Below are 26,652 nucleotides of genomic sequence, written 5' to 3'. Positions count from 1 at the left end.
ACAAACAGACCTGGGTAGTGCTGTGCCCCATTCATGCTTATTTTTTGCAGTTTTAGATATACTTTGTGTGTATACTTTATGCTTAAGCCATTATGGATGAAGTAGTGATGAATTTACCAAGAATAAAGGGACACCTGACCATTAGGTCCAGTCATGACCGACTCTGGGGTTGCGGCGCTCATCTTGCTTTATTGGCCAAGGGAGCCGGCGTACAGCTTCCGGGTCATGTGGCCAGCATGACTAAGCCGCTTCTGGCGAACCAAAGCAGCGCATGGAAATGCCGTTTACCTTTCTGCTGGAGCAATAACTATTTATCTACTTGCACTTTGACGTGCTTTCGAACTGCTAGGTTGGTAGGAGCAGGGACCGAGCAACGGAAGCTCACCCTGTTGTGGGGATTCGAACCGCCGACCTTCTGATCGGCAAGTCCTAGGCTCTGTGGTTTAACACACAGCACCACCCGTGTCCCTTTACCAAGAATGCAAAGGAGCTAAAACAAAAGCTGCAAAGATGGCAAAAGCATGTGTAAAATAAAGGTTAGTATATACAATTATGAGGGGAGTGTGTATCTAGAAGCACTACTAGATGGGGTATAAATGTTCATTTTGACAGTTTTGTGTGTGTGTGTGTGTGTGTGTGTGTGTGTGTGTGTGTGTGTGTGTTACACTTAGTAATTCAGACGCAAGGAAGGCAAGGTTCTAGTGATTTGCAGTTTCAGGATTCAGTACTTTGGTCACCAAAGCATGGATTTCTCATTAGCAGTTCTGTGTACCCAATTTGTGCCCAATCTAAACACATTGCCTTAGGAAGAACAGGATGGTTAGTGATTCCGTTGGCAGAGAAGCCATTTAGGTGCTTCGTTTACTGCCTTTCTAGAAATTGGCCGTGACATTTTTCATGCTTCTAAACTTGCATGCGCAGAGAGCAGCACGAAGCAGCATTTTTAAAAATGAAGCAAACGGACATCTTTAAGGAGATTGTAACCCCTGTACTTGACCATATGTCACCAGCAATGAGAAAATTAGACTAGAAAAACTGGAGTGCTGTACATGGTTGCTAAGTTTAGCCCAATAGAACTGTGACATTGTAGCCTTCAGTGGTATACTGACATTGGTGGTATACAAATAGGAACCAGTGTGGTATCAGTGTAAGACTCAGTGTGGGGAAACCCGGGTTCAAATTCCCACTCAGTCATGTAAGGGTGACCTTGGGCTAATTTCTTTGTCTTGGCCTACACTCTCACTGGGTTCCTGTGATGCTAAATAAAGTAGGCGATGCATTTGAGAATTGTTGGTTTTTTAAAATCTATATCTATAGCTATAGCTATATGGGACGCGGGTGGCGCTGTGGGTTAAACCACAGAGCCTAGGACTTGCTGATCAGAAGGTCGGCGGTTCGAATCCCCGCGATGGGGTGAGCTCCCGTTGCTCGGTCCCAGCTCCTGCCAACCTAGCAGTTCGAAAGCACCTCAAAGTGCAAGTAGATAAATAGGTACCGCTCCGATGGGAAGGTAAACGGTGTTTCCATGCACTGCTCTGGTTCGCCAGAAGCAGCTTAGTCATGCTGGCCACATGACCCAGAAGGTGTACGCCGGCTCCCTCAGCCAGTAATGCGAGATGTGAGCCGCAACCCCAGAGTCGGTCACGACTGGACCTAATGGTCAGGGGTTCCTTTACCTTTACCTATATCTATATCGATCATCTATCTCTCTATCTGTTTATAAGTTTTCAGTATAAGATACAATAAAAACCAATCTGAAAAAGAGAAAGCGAAAATAAGAAAGAGAAGTATATATAAACACTGTATCTTAGTTGTATCACTTGTATCATATCCTTTATCCATATACAGTGGTGCCTCGCAAGACGAAAATAATCCATTCCGCGAGTCTCTTCGTCTAGCGGTTTTTTCGTCTTGCGAAGCAACCCTATTAGCGGCTTAGCGGTTTAGCGGTTTAGCGGCTACTAAAGGCTTAGGGGCTAAAAGGCTATTAGCGGCTTAGCGGCTTAGAAAAAGGGGGGGAGCGGGAAAAAATGGCAAGACTCGCAAGACTTTTTCGTCTTGCGAAGCAAGCCCATAGGGAAATTCGTCTAGCGAAGCAACGCAAAAACGGAAAACCCTTTCGTCTAGCGGGTTTTTCGTCTTGCGAGGCATTCGTCTTGCGGGGCACCACTGCACAGAAAAGTCGATCTTCCCAGTTCTCACCTGGGAACTTCTATTTCTCCCCCCAGCCTCCAACTCTCAAGGGATCCTTCCTGCCTTGTCTTGCACACAGAGCCCATCATCATCCACCTGTCCCCTTTCTGTGCATGTCCTCATCGACCCAGGACAGAGGTCTTCCTGAAATTAAAAATAAAATTGAGACTATTTTAAAACTATTTTAAAAAAGGAAAGAATACAGAGAATTTTAGAAGCCTGACAGGATATAAATGTAATAAATAAATAAATTATACTTAAAGAAATATTTTTGATAAGCAGGTTTTATTTTTGAGGCAGATTTTGTGGTTCGGTGATGTGTACCATTTCACCTTCTGACAGTGTCTATCTGCTTCATTTCGAAAGAAGAAAATCAGGACTGCAGGGTTTGGGAGCATGTTTGCTTTTTCTGCTTCCTGGTGCCTAAGGAATGAGAATGCGCATTTGAATGTGTGTCCTGTTGAAAGCAATGGACAGCGTATGTGTTTGGGTTTTGTATCCGATTTTCACTTGCAGCTCCTATCAACAAGAAGTTCCATCCTGTTCCATGGGAGGGAAAAGTAGAAAACTGTAGAAATAAAGGAACATATTTTGTATTTCCCTAGTTACTGACCATATAGATTGCCCACCTCTTCTAAGCAAGATCTCAACTAGGCATAAATGGTGTTCTGACATACACTGAGTAATAAGTATGACTGAGCAAAAAGGGTCTATATCTGTTGTCCAAGAAAGGAATTACTTGGGGGGGGTATACAAGTTATTTTCCCTGTTGAGTTTTAGGAATGCAGTGCATCTGTGTTCTGGGAGACTTTGGGACAGAGAAGTTTTAATTGCTGATGGAACTGTTTATTTTATATGGTAAAAAACCCCTATAAATTGCATTTTAATATATTCTTAATTTTGTAATTGCAAAATGTGTTAACCATTATTAGTAGCCTGGAATATGATGCAGATATTCTAATAGTTGGAAAAGAGAGGAGAAAAATGGAAAACCCACAGAGCTTTAATTCAGCAGAGTTAAAACTATAGCATAAAATACGCAAGAAGAACAGGCTTGGTGTCTATTACGATACGCCTCTTCTGTGATATCAGAATCAATTTACATTTAGCGCTAGGGACTGACAATATTAGGCGGCACCCTAAACTCTGAATTTAGAAAATTTGTGTAAGATCACATCCTGGGTTTTAATTTATGTCTCTGCTCCCATTCCCAACTTCTTTGCTTTCTTATGGTTAAAATGTCACCACAAGGTGGAGTTCTGGAACAATTTATTTAGAATCTAAAGGTTTAGATCCAGGTTGTTGATGGACATCCCTTTAAGTAGATAAAACCCAAGTATTTTTAAGCTCCCCTCTTTCAGTTGTGTCATGAACTTATCAGGGATGCAGTTCAGCATGAAATATTAGCATCTAAGGCAAGGAGGCTAAATCTTCAGAGCTCTTGTTAGAAGGTCAAGCTAGCATCTTAACACGTATTTAGACTTGGCATTAAGCCTGGACTTTTCATCTCTTACTTGTCAGATACAAACCTAGTGAAGCTCTGAAGCCCAGGACAGATTTTGATTTAGCTTTGCTCTCTGATCCTAGATGCTGCTTGGTTCCCCAGTTATTGGAATGCCACGGAGGGGCCTAACTTTCCAGGTGTTAACACAAACAGCAAAGTTGTGGGGCTTGATAGGCATACTAAAGCACAAAACTTTAGTCTGGCTAACATGCACAGGTTCTTTAATCTTGGCTAAAATTCTAATTGAAAATCTAGAAACAAGATAATCTAGAAACAAGGCAGATGCTTGGTTTTCTACCATAGCTGTCAACTTACAGATTTGAAAATAAGGAACCAGCAGCCTCGAAAATAAGGGATCAGCAGCCAAAATAAGGGATTTTCCGGACACAGGTATGTTCAACTTCTGAGCCCCTCTGATCCAAAGGCAGAAAACCCAGCCAGCAGCAAAACGAAGCCTCAAGTGGTGGTTCCCACAGCACAGCAACCTGGCAAAGGGGGTGCAGCAAGGAAAACAACCGTCACCTCTCCTCTGGGAAGCGCTGAGCAAAGGCAAGTCCCCAGGCAACGTGGCCGATTTGATCGGCACAGGCATGCAAGCTCCACCCCCCAGTCGTTCTTAGACTCCTTATTGGGTTAGCAACACAGCCAAGCAACACAGTTGGAGCCTCCCTCCTCCCTGGCCGGCAGGGAGGGAGGGAGGGAGAGGAGCTGCTTCCTTTGAAACCCGGGAAATTTAAGGGACATCATCAAAAAGGGACAGCAGCGGGACACAGCGCTGGGATAAGGGACTTTCCCACCAAATAAGGGACAGTTGACAGCTATGTTTTCTACCTGTGAGTTAAAGAGTGCTATTTTTCTGTTCAGCTTGAAGCATCTGGTGATAAACTGCAGAGTCTGAACGCAATGCAGTATGCCTATATCAGCCGTTTATTTCTGGTAGAAGTGAGAGCATAGTATGGAGAATTGGGTTTGGGCTAGTTTGCCCCATACCTGCCTCCCACTTCCATTGGTTCAGGGTTTCCTTTGCACAGAAATATGGGGAAATGAAGTGTATGTGTTGTGTGTAGGTTCTTGGTGGCACATTTAATTCATGGAGGGGCCAGTGGATACAGCTTGAATCTCTCCTCCTCCACAGCCTTTGATGACTGACTACTACTGAGAGTGTGGTACAGTGGTTAGAGTATTAGACTAAGGAGACCAGGGTTCAAATTCCCACTCAGCCATGTAGTTCACTGGGAGACCTTGGGCTAGTCACTGCCTCTCAGCCTCAACTACCTCACAGGGATGTTGTGCGGATAAAATGAGAAGGGAGAACCTTAGATGAAGGGTGAGTTACAAATGCAGTAAGAAAGGGAGTACTGTTTTGAATATATATTTTATTTTTTTCTTAGCCTTTTTTATTAGGACGGTTGCATAATGCAGAAACTTTCCCCCCCTGTGGATTCCTTTGGCCCATGATATTACATTGGTTTTCAGTGCCCTGTATCTTATTAGATTTTGTATTAAGCTCTTTTTAGACATGCATTGGGAAGGATTTCAATGAATTCATTATCTAACAGCACAATCCTAACCATGTGTACTCAAAAGTAAGTCCTATTGAATTCCCAGGGCCTTATTCCCAGGTATGTTGGATTAGAATTGCAGCCTCTGTCTGCTGGTTTTTCAGTTTAAGGCTCTCTTAAAATTCTTAACCATATTATTTCTAGCAAAGAAGGTTGCAGTAGATACTGCCATGATTAAGATGATACACATTTGGTTGGAATTGTTTTTATTAGTGTCTTCCTTATTGCTTTGGAAACACAGATACTAAAAATAAACATGCTGGTATGGTTAACATTCTGAGTAGTTCACGTACCACAGTTATATGCACTTTTCATTGTGCAGTCTACAGTGGTACCTTGAGTTAAGAACTTAATTCGTTCTGGAGGTCCGTTCTTAACCTGAAACTGTTCTTAACCTGAAGTACCACTTTAGCTAATGGGGCCTCCCACTGCCGCCGTGCCACTGCCATGCAGTTTCTGTTCTCATCCTGAAGCAAAGTTCTTAACCTGGGGTACTATTTCTGGGTTAGCGGATTCTGTAACCTGAAGTGTCTGTAACCCGAGGTACCACTGTATATTGATTTATTCCAGCATAAAGTTTCCATTTTACTTTTGCTTTTATGTCACTTATTCACAGTATCCCCTGAAGATGATTTTTAAATACGTTGTGCATATTATATATTTAGTTAATTAAAAATATGCATATCCCACCCTCTTGTTGCATAAGCACCGCACAGGGCAGCTTATAACATTTAAAGTTACAATTTCATAAAGACAACAATATAAAACAAGCAACCCAGAAGACAGGAACAGGAAGTGTTGACCCTCATTTTCTTCTGCTTGTAGGGTTAAGCATGATTCCTGGAAATAAGTACCACTGAAGTCAATCGAGCATGCCTCCAGATGAATGTGTTCTGGCTCAGCATGCTAGGAATCACACCGCTCACTGCTGCAGGTCTAGTATGGCATCATTGTGATGCTGGAATGACAGCATACAAGTACAACACAGAGAGCACATGATAAAATATTGAGACAAGGCAGCTAGACTGTAGTCTCTGTTCAGAATGTTCCTTGTTCCACCTGACAGGAAGCAAACTGATCAGATAATACAAGGGGTTAGAATTAATCCATATTAAATGTTCAAATGGCTGCTCCAACTTTATAAACTGTAGCTGCTAATATGGAAAACAGGAACACTGTTCTGGTACGTATATAATGTGACCACCATAGCAGGTTTTTTTTAATAACAATGTATTTCTGATTATTCTTGACACCCATGCTATCTTATGGAGGCATTGTCTCACCGGAGACACAGGGCTGTTTCTATTCAATTAATAACTAGTTGAAAGCTTGAAACAAAGTTATAAATCTTAATACTTGTTATTGGTATATGTAAACATATGAAACACAAATCTCTTTAAATGGAGCGGTTATCTACCCCTGTGCTTTTGTTCTGTTTTTTTGTTTTTTGCCTGTTGTGAAATCAAATATATATTATATGAAATAAGTGCCTTTAAAAGCATAGTTATCCTTTGCATAGTGTACAAACTGAATACTGGGAGGTGGTCTTCTCATTCAGCTAAAGAATACTAAAGTAAACTAATTTGTTCAAGTTCTCTTCATTTTCCCAATCAGATATATTCATTTGTCAAAGCCACATGAAGTACTGCAAGTTCCCATTTCTCTAGCCATCCTGCTGTACAATCTTATATCCATTATTCTTCAAAAAGGGAAGAAAAGAACCCAGGCAACTACTGAATGGACAGATTGGCATCACTGCCTAAAAACAACATCTAGAACGGATAATTAATCATTCAGTCTGCGCACAGTTAGGAAAACAAACAAACCATAGATATCACAAATATCCAGCATTGATTTCTTAAGGCTAACCAAGATGATCATGCCGTGATGGAGAACTGTGCAAAAGATTAAAATGAACCTTAAAATGAATTTCAGGAGAGAAATGTACAGTTCTCTTTTGGGTTGGAAGAATCAGATGCCCAAATACAGGATGGGTGACAAGATACCTTAGCAGAAAGCAGTACAGGTGAAAAGGATCCTGAGGTTTTAGTAAAGCGTGTTCTCCTTCATGGAGAGCGTGTGTTGTGGTTGGGGCCGCCAGGACACTCCAAAGTTGTGGGGCGGGCTAATTGATCGTTGGCCACTGATCCGATTGAGCTTCCCTTGTTGTTGGGAAGAAGTTAATGTTGACATTTGTTGATTGACAGCCAGAAATGCTAAAACTCTTTGCACAAGGCTAGGGCTTCCTCTTTTCGCCCGTGCATCGGATTGCCCGTCCCTCCCTCCCTTCCCTGAAGCCACAGGTCTGTTCTTCTGGGGAGTGCAACCGCGTCTGGAACAGGTGAACCCACTTTTTCAAGGAATTACATTCCTTGACACAGAAACTATCTACCAACAGTAAATCTGATTTGCCATGATCTATAGATGTCAGTGAGAATATTCTGGAATAAGTGTGCTGTGCACCAAATACCAATTTAACTTTATTAATTTCCTTAGTGACGCCATGCATTTGTTATACCGTTCAAGCAATCTAACGACAAAGCACTTAGAAATAAACATGTCCTGCTAAGGACTGATTGTATTGCCTTTGGTGAAGCCTTTGAGATTGAAGGTTTTTCATAGCAGAATGTTTGTGCTTAAATAGATTTGCTAGTGATAGGGTGAGGTTAAGTTTATTTTTAGAATGCTGTTTGGTGTGTCTCCTCAGAATGATGTAGAATAGCATTTCCAAAATCAATTGGAAATGGATTTCCACAGTTTCACATGTTGGAATGAGAGAGGCCACCTGGGTCATTTTTAGTTCAAATGTTTCCATGGAGAAGGGTTTACCTCTTTATTTAGAAGACACACTTACAGAGCAATACTATTCTTGCATTACATTTGGGGTTGAGAGGCGGAGGATATATGCTGCCATTATGCTGATATAATAGCCACCCTATTCCATACATGCTCAGCCTGGGAAGTGAGGGGGAAACACCCAACACGGGGGGGGGGGCAAATTATAGATGTGCCTTGGAAAAACTCCCAGTGTCCTCCAAACAGCTGTGGAATATGATACATAAGAAGCAGTCAAGTACAACATTCCATGTTTTCCTAGAGTGGACATGCGAGGGAAAGCACATCACATGGATTTCCAGAGGCCCTTTCCCTCCATGTTGGCAGACTTCCAATAAAGGGAGGCCAATCACTGAAAAAAAGACTGATCTTGGTCAATGGCAATCTAAACTCAAGAACCCAGGGATGGTGAGCGCTTCATCAGTTGCTGGACTATAAATGCCATCATCCCTGACTATTGGTCGTGCTGGTTAGGATCAGTGGGAGCTGGGAGTTCCAAAAGATCTGCAGAGCCATACATTCTCTACTCCAGCCTTACTGATGGGGCACAGATTGGGGTATGATAAACATAGCTTAATTTTTCAGCAGCCTTTCTTATTAATCTCTCTCTCTCTCTCTCTCTCTCTCTCTCTCTCTCTCTCTGCCCACTGCTCAGGAAATTTTCATAAGTTCAGGTTCAGTTTCCTTTGGATGAGAATTGGGAACTGCCTTTTATTTATAAAAATGTATTTTTTATTAAATATTTTCTTGGTTTACAAAAGTATGTGCAATCTCTCTCTCTCTCTTTTTCAAGGAACATTTTTTTGCAGATCAGTTTCATTTGTTGAGACATTAGGAAGAAAAGAGGTAAAGAGGTGGAGAGGGGAAAGGTGAGGCGGGTGGGGTCGGGTGGCGATGTTTCTATTTTACGTAATATATGTGGGGTTTTGTGTCAGTATCGCTTGTGCAGGTTCTCTGCTATTCACTTGTGTTCCTTTGGTGGTGAGAGAGGTTGGGGTTGGCCTAGGGTGTGGTTGTTCGTTTGTGATTGGCTGTGGGGATCTTTGTTTACATGTGTGAGTGGGGTGGGTGGGTGTTTTGGATCAGGTTAGCCATATTGATTTGTATGCTGTTGGTGGTTTGTTGTCATTGTCTTGTTGGGCTGTGTATGTGATAAAGGGGAGCAATACCGAGGTGAAGGCATCTTCTTCTGTTTGTCCCCATGTCAGTTTCAGTTTATTGGTTAATTTTTCTAGTAAGGCTGTTTTCCATACTATTTGGTACCATTGGTCCATGCTTACTCCTGAAGGGTCTCTCCAGTGTCTGGCTATGGTGTTTCTGGCTGCTGAGTTATTTGTGGTGTAAATGGGCATTATTGTCTTGGAAGATGTTTAGTAGGGCCAATTCTGGGGTGATTTCTAATACTTGCTTAGTTATTTTACATATTTCTTGTATGGCTGTTGTCCAGAATAGTTGGATTTTGGGGCACTCCCACCACATGTAAATGTTGTGTTTGGGGAGGGACACTGGTTTGCAACACTTGCCCAATGGCATTGCACCTAGTGCTTTTACGTACAGATTCTCACCTTCCTAAATTTGAGGTTGTGGAATTAGTTTAAGGAGAGCTAGCCTTTCTTATTTTTTAGAACCAGGTTAGTTGGTATGTCACCCGCATCTTTGACTCCTATGGCTAGAATAATTCTTCTGGGTTTTCAAATTCTAATACGTTTTTATGAAGGGTGTTCTATAAATGTCTCAAATAAAATAAATGTGCATCAGAAGTGCCACATGAGAAGAATGTTGCATTTTTGTTTTGTGTGTTTCTGTTTGTTTGTGTGCGTGCACACATGCACACACAGCTTTCAGTGGGCAAATGGTGCAGTAGAAACTGTCAACAGCCTCTTTCTCTTTTCACCTTCTCACTAAGGCTTCTGATAGACTTCCTTGGTTACTTATGTTTTGAAATATAATGTGCAACATGATCTCAAAATACAGTGGCACCCCCTCCTCCATGATGGGCTCCTAACTTTGTGCAGTTGTTCTGCTTTTAATTTGTATGTTGTCTTTTGAATCCATTTTAGGTTGAAAAGTCTACTGGCCTCAATGCAGAAATGTTTCTTAACATTATTAATTTCAGTTATTTAGGACACTTTTAATTATGGTAATTATAGCTTGTTCTTCTGTTATGCCGGTGGATAGTTTCCAGGCACATATTCACATGTCTATGGCCAACATCAGAATTCAGCTTAACTCCTTAAAAGCTTGGATATACGTGGCAGTTGTAAGAAGCACTTTAACAAATAAGTTACAGAAATCAAGCTCTGCTGTCCTCCTGCGATGATCATGCCAGTCATTTTGCTAAGCAATTTTTAATCCACCTGCACCGTAAACAACTCCTCTATTCCAAAGGGGGAAACAATGTGTGGAGGAAAGACTTTTGTAGTATGAATAAAACAAAACACACACACACACACACAAACATTCAATGGAAAAATGTACCTTCTGGGATATCGCTTCTTATCCTCAAAGAAAGCTATTTAACATTTTAGGTCAGGCTCCTTGAATGTGCTATATTCATTCACATAGCTATAGATGGTAATATAAACAGAATATTAATGCATTTGAAAAAGCCATTTACAAAACTCGGCACACCTCTCCACAAAAAAACTCCCCTCACAGTTCTGTTAACCAGCCTATCAGGAAAGAAAACAGTCAGAAATGGATGCAAATAAAAACTGAATATTTTTAGTACAAATGTAAACTATTCCGGGGGGGAAGTTACTATCAGCCATAATTGCAGTTTGTACACATGCCTTTGTATTCTGAGATCATACCGCACATTATATTTGAAAGTATAAGTAACCATCAGATGCCTTAGTGAGAAGGTGAAAAGAGTTTCTTATTGCAAGGTAAATTGCTGTAATTTCTCATAGTCAGAGGGTCAGGAGCTCAGATACTGATCTCATCCACTTACTCAGATAGGACAACGTTATTGATAAACACCTTGGTACTTGCAGTGTCTGCTGAGAATTGATGCCAGTCCTCCATGCTTACATCAACAGAACAGCCTCTTTCTTGCTAATCTCCTCGCTAACCTTTATACCTCAAGCAATACTCTTCAATATCGAATTAATCACAGTTTTGCCAATACCTTCTGATACTTCAATTTACTACCTGACATTTTCTTTTATTCTAGAAAGGCAGACTCTGAACAAAATAAAAGTAAGTTTCCATTTAAGTGAGGCTTGCATAACTTCAATGGCAAATTAAAAATGAACAGTCATTGTTCTGACCTGCTAAGCATATTGTGAAACAAAAAAAGAACCCTAATCTCCTAAACTAACAAAGTTCCACTTTGAGTTCTATGAAATTTCCTCCCGGGTTCATAATAATAATTATAAGCAAGTAGGCCATAGAGTAGATTAAAGGTAAAGGGACCCCTGACCATTAGGCCCAGTCATGGCCGACTCTGGGGTTGCGGCGCTCATCTCGCTTTACTGGCCGAGGGAGCTGGCGTACAGCTTCTGGGTCATGTGGCCAGCATGACTAAGCCGCTTCTGGCGAACCAGAGCAGCGCACGGAAACACCGTTTACCTACCCGCCAGAGCAGTACCTATTTATCTACTTGCACTTTGACATGCTTTCGAACTGCTAGGTTGGCAGGACCAGGGACCCTAAAAGAGAGAAATTCACCAAATCCTTTTATGCAAACCACGATTCTCAGTATGGAGGCTACTGTCATTGCCTGGCTGCAATTAACTGAGATTGTGCAATGACAGCACTTGCTAGTTATAACTATTTTTCTTTTTTTTAAGACAGTGAGAATCAAATGTATGCATACTGTTCTGGTCCACTGCTGTATTTCTGTCTTAACCAGGAAGAGTGATAAACACTGGCTCTGTGAAATGTTTCAATCCTGTATCTTCACATGTGTTGTTGCCCTGTGTCTTCTGATGTGTCAGACCCACAACAGGGCACTTGGTTCTGTTATGTTTTCATTTCCTTGTGCATTTTCAAGAGTGATTCTGATTGAATCTTGTATTCAGGATATAATAGCAATTTTGAAATAGATAACTCCCAGTAGTTATGCTGTGTTAGCTTGCCTGAGGTGTTTTTGGATGGGTTAAGAACTACACTGAGCCTTGACATATACCCACAATTTTGTGCTGTGAATTTAAATTTCACAAAAACTGTTCAAAATCTCCCAGCGTTCCATTATTTCAGGATCATTGACACAACTGGTGGTGTAAAATGAGTTTGTACTCAGGGGGTTTATCTTATGTACCAAATGCAGACCTTGTGCCACAGGAAAATGGAATTATGGAAATAAATCAAAAGGGATTGTTGGTCTTTGTATAAAATTCAATAATAAAAGCCGTGGACTGTGATTTGAATTGCCCTTAAGTATCTAAAAATAAAAATTGGTGAATTGCATCAAAACTCGAATACAGAATACTGCTAGGCAGAAGGAACCTACAACGAGTATTTGGTTTACTGAAATCTGATTGATCTGATTTGAACTTCCCCTCAAAAATAAAGTGGGAGGGATTGGGGACACTAAGTCTTTCAACCTCAGAAACAGATGCCCACACCTCCCATTTTAGCCATGCCATTAGTTTAAAAGGAATCCTTTTAGAAAACTGGAAACTTCATTGAAGTCCAAATTCTAGGGGTCATATAATTGTGTGTGTGTGTGTGTGTGTGTGTGTGTGTGTGTGTATACAAAGTGTCAAGTGTGAGTTGAGTTATCATAATATGAAGTCTTGGAGTGTGTGTTTTTCCCCCTTAAAAAAAATCAGGGCTGACTACTTATTGGCAACTATGTGCAGTTGCTTAGAAATTGATTGCTTTGGGGAGAATTTTCACTAGTGCTTTAATTCAGGGATTACCGAGCAGTGAGTTCCTCCTTTGACCTTCTCCAGTTATAGCAACTCTGAGACAAATCTTTGTTATTGTAACTGAAAAGTAGATAAGAATCAGGATGTCTTTCAATAAATTGACTTAAGTAAAAATTACAGGATGGAGCTGAACTTAGTCTTGCTTAGAGAAGACCTATTGAAAGTATTGTGTCTGTTCTGTGCATGACTAAATCCTGATTCAACTCGCAGCAGCAAAAATAAGAACGGAAAAGCAAGTTCAAGATAGGGGACACACAGCTAGAAAAGGTTCTAGCTAACTTTAAGAATGTGCTGTTGTAGAATATGTCATATGTCTCTATATCTACTATACTATCTTTGCAAGTTGAAGCTTAATTGTATTATACCATCCTATTTGAACATGACTGGCACTTTGAAACATTCATTTCTTTTAAAATATTCTAACCATTTATTAAAAGAATATTCTAACCTGGCATATCAAAGGGATTTATTTCTAAGTACTGTAATATGGAGAGCTTAGATAATGTGTTTGCAGTTATATTTTTCTGAACTTCAAAATCTTAGATTTCAGGGAGATGAATGTATATATTAAGTCGTACTGTTAATACTATATTGTGAGAAACGAAAGGTGGCAAATTTAGCAAAGTGGTCTTATGTAACAATGTACTAACTGGGGCTTTTATTGCAAGTGATGTCTGCAATTACAGAATGGTGGTGCACATACAACATAGAGGGGGCAAAATATGTATTGGAGGGTCAGCAGTAGAGAGAAGGTAATGATTCCTAATCTTCATATTACTCTACAAGAAGAGAGTTCTTAAGAGCATTAAAATAATTCCTTAGAGCACAGAGGACTGAAATGATCCCTAGATTATCGGCTGGTAATCCATTTCATCCTGTTGGACAGAAGAAGCTTGTAATTCACCGTAATGCCTAGTCAATGAAACTTTGGGTTTTATTCATAAAAAGAACAACCCAAAGCTTCTAAACTATATTCCATATAGCTTGCTTGTAAACTTTAGCACATTGCCATTCAGAATTGCGCATTCAGTTACTAAAGTATTTGAAGTGTAGTTGCTTTTTTTGTTTGCATTGTGGAAAGGAAGATATTTGCATTACAATTCTGTAATGGATTAGAACAGCATGCTTATATTGAAATAATTTTCAAAAAATAATTTTCAATTCACATGATCAGGATTTTATCTGTTATGCATCCTTTTTATCAATTAAAATCATCTCTTTAAAGATGTGGGGTCTCCATCTATTCTGTTTACATAATGTGAATACGTTTTTGGTTATTTGACTGGCAATGGCTTGTGTTTTTTCATAGAAGTACAAAGAGCTGCCTGTTCATTTCCTTCTGCGTCACACAGTGTGTCCATAATATTAGATCACTGTATGGCTGTAATGATGTCACAAACTGCAGAACCTGGCCTCCATACATGCATTAGTTTCCTCCTACAATTTCTTGAAAATAGCAGGAAGAACTTTCTCATACTATTTCCTGCAAACCCTGATCTGTTGCCATCCAATAGTCTCATCAGATGAGACTACTGCACAGCATGGTGTAGTGGTTAAGAGCGGTGGGCTCGTAATCTGGTGAACCGGGTTCGCTTCCCCGCTCCTCCACATGCAGCTGCTGGGTGACCTTGGGCCAGTCACACTTCTCTGAAGTCTCTCAGCCCCACTCACCTCACAGAGTGTTTGTTGTGGGGGAGGAAGGGAAAGGAGAATGTTAGCCGCTTTGAGACTCCTTAAGGGGAGTGAAAGGCGGGATATCAGGTCCAAACTCTTCTTCTTCTAATTTATTATTAAGGCAAAATATTTTCTTCTAATTTATTATTAAGGCAAAATATGGACTTCCAAGCAGAATTGGCCTAAATAATATTCTCTCTCTCTCTCTCTCTCTATATATATATATATTAGGCCAAATGATCACTACCAGTCAGCAAATGTTTCTGAACAGAATCGGAATTTAGATGTTTGTTTTGGAATTTCACATTTACATTATTGCCTGAAACTACTATATACTTTGTAAATGATTTGGCTGGGCATCCCCACCACCACCACCACCACCACCACACTTCTGACCTGCACCCTATCATCATAGCAGTGTTTTATTGCCACTTAGTAGAGTCTGAAACAAGAAGGTTTGAAATGTAGTTGGTATGAAGTATGGCTAATTTGGCGACAGGACTGGGTGCACAGCTGTAGCTCACAATCTAGCATTCAGATACACTGAACAGTCATTCTTAGTTGACCTAAATCCACATTAGTGCTGCACTGAAAACCTATGATGGGTTCATGCACTACATCACCCAGCCATAAGGGAATGGTAGGTGTTACATTGAGGATAAAATACTTGTAATGGAGATAGTTAATGTACATGCATATTGTCCCCCCATCCACCCTTTTCTCCTACATGGTTTTGGCTTTGTTATGCTGACTGCCTTCTAGGTCCTTGATACCACTAGACTAGGTTATCACAGAGAGCAAATGGCTTCAGTTTTGATTATGCATGGCTGTTTCTAGGGACTCCTGTCTTCAATTCTGACTTTTCCCCCCAGAGGACGTGATTAATGATAAATGCTTCTGCACTCTTGCAATTATTACTTAACTCTATTTAAGGAGATGTCAGCATGTTAGACAGATATATTCCAGATCATAGCTGTCAATGTTTTCCCCTTTTTAAGGGAAATTCCCTTATTCTGAATAGGATTCCTCACAAGAAAAGGGAAAAGTTGACAGCTATGTTCCAGATTGACAAGGAAGTGATGTTGGAAAGTATGTATGTGCATTGCAAATCTTTTATTGCTTGTAACATAGATCACACAACATATTTATATATGGTTATGAATGAGTTAATTTTGCTCACAAAATAATGAAACTTAAATCACACGACCAAAATTGGGCAGAAATGCTTGTTCTTAATTTAGTATGTAACAGAGAATCATCCTACTAAAATGGTAGACAGCCATTTTCCCCCCTTATCGTTACTTTTACAAATCTATGTAAGTAAAAACAATCTATAGCTATACAAAAATCCAGATGGAGCACAGTCTATGTCTACTCAGAAGTTAGTTTTATTGAACTCTCTGGGGCTAACTCCCAGATTAAGCAGGGTTTGAATTGCAGCCCGAGTTCCCTGTTGATGACTTATGTTTCTGATAATAGGAATGGATATCCCACCTGCACATGATAGCTGATTCATTTGTTACAACTGATGTAATTCTGGTGATATTAAAGTCATGCAGAATAAAATATTCTGCTCTTAATTTCCTTTTGTGTGTGGTTCCTCTGGTCAAGGGAAATTCCCCCCTGACACCATCATGGCCATTACTGCATAACAAGGGGTTGGAATTGATCATATTGATTTTTCTAGTAAGAATAACAGAAATCTCTGAATAATTTTACCTATTTAAAAATAAATAAACTGTGTACAATGACAATATTAAGAAGGATATAGGCTAGATCTGACAGTTATGTGACTATATTAAATACAGTAGTACCTCGGTTTATGAACTTAATCCATTCTGGAAGTCTGTTCTTAAACTGAAACCGTTCTTAAACCAAGGCACACTTTCTCTAATGAGGCCTCCCGCCGCCAGTGCCCTTCCACCATTCAGATTCCGTTCTTAGACCAAGGTAAAGTTCGCAAAGCAGGACACTACTCCCGGTTTTGCAGAGTTCGTAAACCGAATTGTTCGTAAACAGGGCTGTTCTTAAACCGAGGTGCCACTGTATGTTATTTATGCAGTAATGTTAGAAGAGATCTGATGAGCAATCTAGGACAGCCCATTTGTACCAGTAGAGGTCCCTGTATCTAGACTGAACCAGTTCAGTTCAATTTTCTTCTTCTTTAATCTGTTTTTCGGTTAAGAAGCAATATTTGATAGCCAGGCTAAAGCTGTTTCTTTCAACTTTGGCAGTGTTCCTGAGGACAGAGAAGAGGAAGTTATGGTCATTTCTTTCATATGCTTAAAAATTGCTACTGCATCTTTCCTTCATACCTGTCCTTCATCTAAGAAGGTTTCTGCTGCACTATTTTAATATTGCATGTTACAGATTTTTCTTACTATCGTTCTCATGTTTCCTATAACAACCAACTGAGGTTGGAACTCGAAAAACAATATGTGACTTAAGTTCACCCCCGAGAAGCTCTGTGTGTACCAACTTATTCAGTTGTATAAGAACTATGTTGTAATTTTGATTTGTCATCCTTTCATACTATACCTCACATTGGCTTTGAATAAATAGTTAACTCTTTGTTTGATTTTGTCAGATTTCAAGGTTTCCAAGTATTCACGTTTTTTACTGTTTTCTGGGGTTTGTGTTTCATTCAGTGATTAGCAATGGGGCAGTTACAAAAATTAAATAAAAATATTGCAGTCTACTCTGCCCTCCTCTTCCCCCTTCACAGAACACCTAGTTTTTAAAATTATGGATTCTACCCTATTCCTTAGGTCAGCTAATACATTCTAAGGGTGTTTCTTCACAATGTGGGGGTGGAAGCAAAGGCCATGAGATGAGCTTGATGTAGCAGTTCTGTTCTTGGCTAACCTTGAGGACACTGGAACAGTTATTATGTTTTGTTTTTGGAGGAATTGCTTAGATAAAACAACAACAACAACAAAAGTTGAACTATTCTGACCAGGAAAAATTCTGTGCCAACTAGAAATCTGTTCCATCAACACCAGAGCTACTGATTTATAGGGCCTGTACAAATTAGACAGACATGGAGATTGCTTGAGACACTATTTAAGTACCCTGCATCAACTTCAAACTTCAGCTACATGTCTATGCCACAAGCACATCAATTTTACGGGAGCATGGTTCACCTGCCATGGTTCACCTGTTGAATTATGCTAGCGATCCCAATCTTGTTTCATTGCACCACAGCCAGAAACCTTAAAACTTGAGTAAATCTGTGGTGAAGATTTGTCCTGAGTATCATAAACAACCAGCCTTCCCTCAGATCCTACATATTAAGAAGAAAATCCATTCTGTTAAGCAAAAATGGACTTTCAAATAAGTTGTATAGGATTCCAGCCTTACAGCACTATGCATACCTACGTAACTTCAGTGAGTTCAGTGGGGCTCTCTTTGTTTTTGCAACACTGAAGAAACTATATACTCTTTTTCTAGCCTCGAAATGCAATTCACATTTTCCGACTCTTTCTGCACCAAAACTGCTCTGCAGTCTTGCTGGGCATAGCGGCACCCACTGAAATAAGATCTTAATTATATCTAAACAGACTGAATACTGACTGCCTTGATACCACTGAACCTTCATTTACTGTTTGTTGTAGGGATGGTACTAGTACTGGACAAGCACTAAGTCTATTTTGGAAGATGGGTCAAGAGTACATCAAAAAAATGTGCATGTATGCATATAAAATAACAGAACACAATGATTTTTTCGCAATATTTGCTTAGGCAATGGAATTGACGAAAATGGTTAGGCAAGTCCCATTAATTTCAATGAAGTAAGCCCTATTGATTTTAGTGACACTTGCTGCCAGGTAGATAGCTTGCAGTGTAAGAAATTATGATAAGGAGATGCAATGCCAATAGTAACACCCCCAGGGAGCCGCTGGATGTCAATAGGTAGTTATCAGAAACAGGTGGTATGCCTTGAGAGGGGAACTACCAGCAAGCTGCAGATGGCACAGTGATATTATCGGCAGAAAAGAAAAGTAATGGAAGTGTGATCTGCAGAGAAGTAAACGAAAGGGAGTGCTAAATAGCAAAAAGCAGCCTGCGCCTCGCATGCCTCTAAGCTGCTCTTCTGTATTTCCCGCACCGTTCCGTGTGGCCCATGTTGCTTCCGAAATGGTCCTTCTTCCCCGTGGCATCACTTACATCACACTTCTCAGCACACAGCAAGCGTACTGTCTGGGATCTCTTGTCGGTCCCTCTGGTACTGTAAATCACACCGCCGCCTCCTCTCCCTACGCCCGTGCGCCCCTGCAGCTTACTTGCCTTTCTGTAAATCGCTACAACCTACTGACATTCAAGCGGCTCCGCTGGCATTCTGCTGGGTGGCTGAGCAGAAGCCTCCAATCTGTCACTCTGATTTTAATAAATATCACCCACATCAAAGCCCGCATTTCGAGGCGGGGTGGGGAAGGTAGCTCTGGCATTCCGAGAGGCTCCTGCCCGGCTCTGGCCACCTTTCCTCCTCTGCTCCTGCCTTGCGCTTTGGTGTCTCCCTCTCCACCCCTTTCCTGCCGCCAAGCTTCCAGCGGCGCAGTTCCAGCTCGGCGCTGCCAGACTGCCTACCTCCCCGCTCCGCTTGTTTTTCGTAGGGAGCTGCCTGTCGGAGCCCGAGCATCTTGCCGGAGGGGGTTCGCTTGCGCCCAGCGCGCACGCTCGCCTCTCGGGCATGCTCCTTAACAAGCGAGCCAGCCCAGCCTGCTGGGGACCGAGGCGCCGCGAAAGTTGCTCCATGGCGCTAGGAGTCTTGCAATAAGACGCTGCTGGGGAAGAGCGCGCCCAAGGCGCTGCTTTCGCCGCCATCCAACCAACGCGCGCAGCCGGCCAGCCTTCCTGCCTCTCCGCGCTGCGAAGGGGGGCGGTGGGGAGGGGGGGGGAGAAGCAGCAGCCCCGAGGGAGGCTGGGTCCCTGGAGTCCGTGCAGAATTGGCTCCGCCGCCTTGGCAGACGAGGAGGCACTTCGGAGCCCGAGCTGCCTTCGTCAGCCTGCAGCCGAGAAGGGAAGATTGCAGCCCCAGCGACACCCACCAGCACCCGCCAGAAGAGGAGAAGGGGAAAGCTCCGGGGGAAGCTGAGGCGGCCGTCTCCGCCCTGTGCCAGCGCACCTCGAGCAAAGCCTCACCAAAACCCCCTCGCTGCCTGCAGCCAGCGAGCTTTCGCGAGCGGGGCTGGGGCTCCCTGCAGAAGCTACCTTCCTCCCGCCACCAGGACCGAGGAGCAGCCGCGTCTCTCCGCCCGACCCTCCCGCAGCAGCGGCGGCGTCGCAGCCTGGGCACCGATTTCCGTGGAGAGGGGGGGCAACGCTGCGATGGAAGTGTCAACCTGTGGGCTGCTGCTGCTGCTGCGACCCCTCTCCTAAAACGCTTGCCCGTTTGCCCCAAGACGCTCTGCGGGTGCCGCGGCGGGGGGTGCTCGGGTGCGCGCGTGTGTGCGCGGTGGAGAAGGCGAGGCGAAGGCGCACGGGGCGCGCGAGGGAAGAAGAGCGAGCCAGCCTTTCCCCGGCCAGGTTGGGAGGCGACGGGAAGGTGGCGGCGAGCAGAGGGGAGGCGGGAAGTCCCCGCGCCCTTCCCGGCTTCGCGCAGCAGCAAGCGCGCAAGAGATGCCCCAGCCGCCGCCAGCTGGCACCTGCGCTGAAAGGATTAATTGAGTTGCTTTGAACCGCGGAGGGGAAGCGGCCGGCTCTGGGGACCGAGCAAGGGAAGCCGTCGGAGGGAAGTTGGACAGCGAGGCAGCCTCCTTTGCACCCTCCCTCCCTCGCAGCCCATCCTTCCCCTCTTCTTCTTTTTTTACAGGGTCGTGCCAAGCGAACCCAGCGAGCGGCATCTGCAGGAGCTTCGTGCCCACAGGGCAGCATCAGCGCTGAGAGGACCGGCTTGTCTCCCGCATTGCTCTCCCTGCTGAACCGAAGCCGTCGCTGAGCAGCAGCAGCAGCAGCAGCAGCGAAAAAACAAGCTCATCAGAGCAGGGGGAGCGATTGCGCAATTCTGCCCAGATTGTCTTCCCTCCCCTTCCTCTCAACTCCCCCCCCCCACTCCACCCCAACCCCCAATGCTGCTCAACTCCCGAGGAAACAGAAAGCTGATTCATGGAGCGCAGACCCAGCTTCCTCTGTGCTGCTCTCCTTTTGAAGATCAGGATGCTTGCTCCTGCTGCTTGAGACTTTGTGTTAACCCCCTTGCTCTCCCCTCCCCCAAGCCGAGGGGAGCGAGGGGGAGGGAAAAGGCTCCCTGCGATCTCTAGCCTTTTCTCTGTTTTGGAAGTGTGGTTACTGGCTGGCTCAAACCTGGGAAACATTGATGCATCGCTCTGGAAATTCATTGTGTGACTTTCTGGGTATTTGCTGAGTTCCAACCCGAGATGCAGCTCTTGAAAGCTTTATGGGCAATAGCAGGAGCAGCTATCTGCTGTTTTCTTATATTTGTCATCCACTCCCAGTTCCTTAAAGAAGGTAATTATATCTGCATGCCTGCATACACGGGTGTTTCCCCCCCCCTTCCTGCTTCCGAATGCTGAGATATTCCTTATTTCTTTCCATTTATTTGCAGTGTGTCCTAGTTCCACAGATCTCTCTTATCTAGTACATTGGTGCGTTATTACCAAAACAGGTTTTTTTTAAACTTTATTTTATATGCAAGGAAGACACAGGGTTTATATTCCTGCTGAGTGCATTCTATGTGGGCAGTGTTGAAATCTCTAGCCTTAGTTCATACATTTATAAGCTGAAAACTGTTGTTTTCTTCTTGGTGAATGACCTGCTCTGCTGCTATTTAGAACTTGAAATAACACTAAGGCACTGGTAAGTGTATTAATACACTATAAATCCCAATAAGTAAAAATATGTATCTCTCATATATATATATATATATATATATATATATATATATATATATATATAGACTCGCCAGTCATCCTCTTCTTTTTCTTCTTTTTTTAAAAAAGCAAATTCAATACATTTTCAATAGATGGCACTAAAGTTCTATGATCAGGGCAAGGAAGAGTAGAGCTTGGGCAGGCGGCTTATTCCTCCATCCTCCTTTCCTAAGAGTGGAAGAGGCCTTTCTGACTGATTTTTAGGGGTTTTTTTCATTAAGTGTTCAAATAAATTTTGTCTCAGAACAAAGCAAACAAATAAGCAATACAGCCAAAGCAAAGCAAATGTCATGATTAAATTTCAAGTGGGGGAAAAAAAAAGAATCTGATGCATTTCGTAGTTGAACATAAGGTTGTTATTATTATTTTTTCTTAAGCCTTTCAGGGTTTTTTTGCCACCTTACTGAGAATATTAGCGGTTAGTCGTTGGAGAAGGTTGATTTAATTAATTGAATCCTTTACAAGCCACTGCCCAAGGTGAAAGTTTAGCATGTTGTTGATTGAATGTGTGTGTGTTCAGGTGTGAGAAAAGGTGTAGCTGTTTATTTAAAAAAAGAAATGCAGCAAAGGTTTATAGTAGGGTTTTTTGCTACCAGTAGATTAAATGCAGATGGTAACTTAGTTGCACTAAGGTCCCATTGAAATCAATGGAGAAAATGAGTCTGGTTTAAGTCAGGTCGCATTGATTTCAGTGGGAATGAAGTGCAACTAACTTCATCTGGACCTCACCTAATACTAGCAAAAAAAAGAAAAGAATAAGTGTTCAGGTGTCTCAGGATCCATATTTATTAAAAGTAATCACTTAGTATGATATTGGCTCTTGGAAATATGGAAGAACTTTCAGTGCGTCATTGGCGAAGTGCTCTCCCCAATTGGCCACTGTAGTCTTTGCACATGTCAGTTGCTCATGAACTTTAAATATGTAAGTCATCTAGCAAAAATATTGTTATGTATCTATAAGTATTTAGCAATATATATATATATTTTAAATCCCCTTTGTGCACCAGATACATGGAATGCCTTGCTAGTGTTTCCTAGGAGCTCAGTGATTTTAAGATTGTTGTTAATGATAATACTGCTAAGAACAAAGCAGTGTAAAAAAAGTCTCAGTGCCTTTCCAGTTTTAAGAATTATATATAAGTAGATATATTAACATCAGGGGGGGAAATAGGGTTATCCCCCTAATAAGAATTTTCAAATTTATAGACTTCCCTAATGCATCCAGGAAGTAGTCCTCTTAAAACGCTATAGGGATTAGCAATCTGGTTTTACAAGAAGAATTAAATCTCAGATGTTTACTTTTTTTTTGAGAACAAGAGAATAATGCCTATCCATTTATTATTTTATGTCTAGAGTGTGGTTACTCTGGAAGTTGGTTGAGAGAATTTGTCCTAAGCTTCCTGTGTAGCTAGGCAACTTGAAGCTTAGTCTATTTTAGCATTTTGACTGATTTTTTTTAAGGCCATCATTCACAGTGATTGTTGTACTTTAGCTTCTACAGAAACATCACACAATTAAATAGGTTTGGAAGGAATTCCATATTGTTTATTCCTCCATGTGCTTCAAAACACATTTTTCTTGCCTGCATGACTTGATCTGTTTTTATATTTGAATGTAGTGATTTTCATATACTGTTCTAAGATTTTTTTTTTTGGGGGGGGGGTAAAATATACCTATGATGCACTCATTTTTAAACAGCGGGGAACTGAATTTTACTTTTTCTTTAGTTCAGTATTAGATGATGGGGTTGCATGTGTTCCCACTTTTAAATCCCTGGATAAGTCCACTTGCTTGTATATTAGACTTACATCATCAGCATAAATGTGGCAAGCAGCCATTTCTTATTGTCATATGTTTGGACCTCATAATTTGTTAGCTTGAGGATGTTAGTTCATTGGTTGGTGGATAAACTCAGTTGTTTCAGTGCACGGTTGAAGTTAGTACACCTTGCCTTCATTTTTGGTGGCCCCATTGTATAGCCTTATTTCATGATAAAAACCAGAACTCTCCATTTAATAATCTTTTTTTCACGAAGATCTATTAGATGGACCCATAATATCAAGCAAGTTCCTTACAATTTGTTTATCTTGATCAGACTTAATTGCCAGAACTAAGATATAATGATCTGCTCAAATATCACCTGCTTCAATGTTCTTTAGCTAAGAACTGCTGGAAAATATTGTGCCCTGTTGGGTGTAATCTTTGGTTAAGTTTTAAGGCACTTACTCTGAAATGGTCTTAGTCATGCTAAGAGGTAGCAATGCCTTTGCTTAAATCCAGATTATCATGCATGTTGGTTTGCTAACAAATGCTAGATCTATTTATTAACTAAATGTAGCAACTGTTCAGTTTGTTGTAGCTGTTAACCCCTCCCAGAGCTATCATTTCCACCACCAGAATTCCTGGTGTGTGGGTGTGCTTTAAATATATCGTGTGTACACTGCCTATATTAACTGCAGCATAAACATAATATTTGTGCAGTCTCAGATTTTTGTGATCCTAGAGAATAAAGCAGGTAAGACTGACTTTAATATTGAAAAAAAATCTAGCAAGGTCAATTTCCTGTGTTGGCTCTCAAAGCTGTCCAGTTAGGTACAGAATAACTATTTTGTTGCTGTGGCAATGGGCTACTCTTGAAAAACATACAGAACAACTATTTTGTTGTGGCAATGGGCTACTCTTGGAAAATGTACAGAATCAATTCACGTTAACAGTAGTACTCCATTACTGTACCATAAGTGGTAAGAAAACAGGCAACACTTGTTCTGAGATGAGTGAGAAAGAGCTGTTTAAAGGGCTGTTTCCATTAATACGTTTTTTTTTCCACCCAAGAAGTGAAGAATGGCTGACACAAGAATGCCACTTTTCCACACTTTGGCTTTTGTGTGGAAATACAGGTCGTCCTGTGGCTAATCCATTCCCCTACGTCCAATCTGTCTTTCATTGTTTCAAAAAGATGAATAGAGCTGTGAACCAAGAAAAGGCTATTGTGATATATAATTGCTGTCCCATGCCTGTCTGATCTTCATACAAAGCAGTTTAACACATTCTGGTAGGTTTCTGTCAGTTTGAAGAGCTGCTAAAAATTAAAACACTTAGCAATTGCTATAGAAGATTAGAAGTAGACATGGGATATTGATTAGCTCTTGCTCATTCAAAATGTTCTATCACCTTTTTAATATTATCTTCAATGGAAAGTAGAGCTGTATAAATATTATAGGGTGCTACAACCCTTTCCCAGCAAAACAGAACATCAAATAGTTCCCCCATTGCAATCACTGAATAGTGTGTCGATGATGAAAGGGCATCTTGAATAGGTGGCTGTGTAAAGACTTTAGAGCAGCTTAATTAGATGGAAAACTTCACCGCTGTATACAAGGAGCAATATATAAGCACTCTTTTCTTTATCTCAGAGAATGTTGTACAGCTTTGGAATGTCTGTTTCATAATATGGATGTAGACGTTGTAGTACATCCTTATGAATCCTTGTTATGTAAATATGAAGCAAACTTTTTTTATATATAATAATTAGGATTTTTGAATGCAGTGTTGGGTCAGAATAGAATGATGTGTCTCTGTAAAAGTTAAACTGTGAAAAGAAAACACTTGCTTAGCTGATTGGGGCATACCCAAAACCAAAGGAAGTTGAACTACCGCCAACTCTTATTGGCCTGCGGGTTTTAGAATGAAAGGAGTAAGGCGATAGATATTTTTGTTTATTGTTTTTGTTGTTTTGTATAGTTAGTGGTATAATGCAGCCCAGTTTCTGGGCAATGAATCTCCTACCACCAATTTCAATCTTATTTAATAGTTATATTTTTTTTTCATCATAGATTTTGATCCATTAAGGTCCAAGAACCCAAAATTTACCTGTCTAAGTGTCTTAATCTTGAAACTTGCTGTATTACCATGAAAACTATACTACAGATGGGGTACACCAAAGCTATTCCTGCAACATTTCTCAAAGCATAGCATAGCTCAACATTGCAGTGATGTTTCAATGCAGTTATAAGCACCGGCGTTGGTTCAAAAAAGGGCACAAGGCTATGGGTGAATTATCATTGTAGATACAGGCTTGTTAGTGGCTTATGTTAGAACTTGTTGAGAAGATCAGTTTTTATTTTGTGACTAAGTGCCATTTGACAAATATTTCAAAGTATATGAAAACCAGGCCTGAAACTTTCCTACTGTACCAGAGGGAAGTTTGCTTCATCAAACCACTGTCTTTATGGAGACTTTCACAGGACCACAAAGGTTAGAGCTGCACATAGTCACAGGTAAAACAAGCATTGTTTCCCTTGAGAATTTGTCCTGCTCTGAGCTTCCCATAGGCAAATGATTGGCCACTGTGAGAAGAGATTGCTAGACCTGATGGATTTTTGATCTGCTCTAACAGAAGTGTTACGTTCTTGTGAGGAGGTTATCATAACTGTCCAATATGACGACACAGCAAAAGGTTTTATGCTAATATTACAGTATTTACGTGACCTACTTCAGTTCCGACTCTACGCCGTGATACTGTATTGCTGGAGCATGTGGAACTGGCAATAAGGACTCCTGAATCTAAGAGACGATACAGATAAGGAACATGGGTGTGGTCTTGGCACTGCACTGTTATAACCTTCACTTGTTTGCTGTTGCAGTGTAATGTGTGCAAGGTCACAAACGGCAAGGGATGGAGACGAGGGCTGCTGTTCCCTTGGGCTGTTGAGCAGCCTTTTACTTGACAAGTCAAGCTCACAAAGACTGCTTTTGCTGCAGTACATCAAATCCTTAAAGCTGGTTTAAAGGATTCAACAACTCAGTTTTGCATATTTCAACTGGGCTAATTCCAGAGTTGGTCTTTTTCAGTTGCAACCTTAAAGTGCATGATGATATATGTGTGCGTGTATATTTCTCCCCACAAATGTAGCTAATGCTCATTTGAGACAGGGGGCATCATTGTTGTTATTTTTTTGTATTACAATTTCCTCTATGGAGCTGAAATTGGTATGCACGGTTTTATCACCTGTTTTATCTTCACAATAGCTTTGTAAGGTAAGTTCAGATGGACAGATAGTAACTGGCTCAAGGTCGCCCAGTGAGTTCCGTGGCTGAATGGAGATTTGAACCTTTTG

General features: G+C 41.5%; 1 protein-coding gene across 11 annotated transcripts in view; it reads left to right on the top strand.

The window, feature by feature from the left end:
* The window catches only part of TAFA5 (TAFA chemokine like family member 5), a 350,020-nt gene that overhangs the window by 70,072 nt on the left and 253,296 nt on the right, over positions 1-26,652 (top strand). Inside the window, exon 1 of one of the 11 annotated variants that reach the window (XR_014012548.1) lies at positions 19,022-21,113. The exons of 9 other annotated variants lie outside the window; for them this stretch is intronic. The gene's annotated coding sequence lies outside the window, so the exon portion shown is untranslated. Of the gene's footprint in view, positions 1-19,021; positions 21,114-26,652 lie in introns of those variants that run through there. One more of the 11 variants, XR_014012549.1, reaches the window with a different exon arrangement.

Source organism: Podarcis bocagei (genome assembly GCF_964188305.1).
Source record: "Podarcis bocagei genome assembly, chromosome: 10".
NCBI lineage: Eukaryota > Metazoa > Chordata > Lepidosauria > Squamata > Lacertidae > Podarcis > Podarcis bocagei.
Note: the sequence above shows the minus strand (reverse complement) of the source record. Positions and strands in the feature narration are given on the sequence as shown.